Below are 790 nucleotides of genomic sequence, written 5' to 3' on the forward strand. Positions count from 1 at the left end.
GACCCCTTCTTAACCCAACACTTCACCTGGACAGCAACCCCCCCTCACCAATGCCCACACATTCTGGATAGAGGGGCCTACCAGATCTTCCATAGTACCTTGACTTTCTATCCATCCTAGCTTGAAGCCCACAATAGTGTAACAGCCTGCCCATCTGACAGTTCCTTCTGCATCCTCCACCCCCTACAGCCAATAAGATCTTTAACATCAGTGACTAGGTCTTGCTCCCTGTCATATCCCCAGAATCTAGCAGGTACCTGAACAAAGTGGGTACTCAGTTACTGTTAGCTGAATGCCTATCTCTGCCTCTGTCTCTAGAATGTAAGCACCTCGGCTGCAGGGACTATGTTATTTATCTTCACATCCTTAGACTCTAGCAGGGTGTCTGGCAGGAACACAGTGGGTATTCAGCAAATGTTTGCTGGATGGCCTGGTCTCTCCACAAGATGCCCTGCCTATGTTAATAGTCAATTACAGGTTGTATGCTAGTCACCACTGCAAGACTCTGGGAGGGATTAAAACATAAAACAAACAAACAAACAAAACCACTGTCCTTCCTTCTCGTGCTTACTGGAGCACACAGTGAGCAGGACCCAACGTAAATGTTTATTGATGACTTCCACAAATGCTTCTCAATGGATTCCACTGGTACTCTTCTTGCCAAGAAGTATGTCTAACAGCAAAAGAGGCTAAAGTATGGTCCTAAAATAGCCACTATTTCCCTTATTCTCAGCTCTTCTCTCCCTCCAGCTCTCCTGCATTCACCAGCTCCACACCTGACCACTTCCTT

The sequence above is a fragment of the Galeopterus variegatus genome, unplaced genomic scaffold, assembly GCF_000696425.1.
Source record: "Galeopterus variegatus unplaced genomic scaffold, G_variegatus-3.0.2 Scaffold1069, whole genome shotgun sequence".
Taxonomy (NCBI): domain Eukaryota; kingdom Metazoa; phylum Chordata; class Mammalia; order Dermoptera; family Cynocephalidae; genus Galeopterus; species Galeopterus variegatus.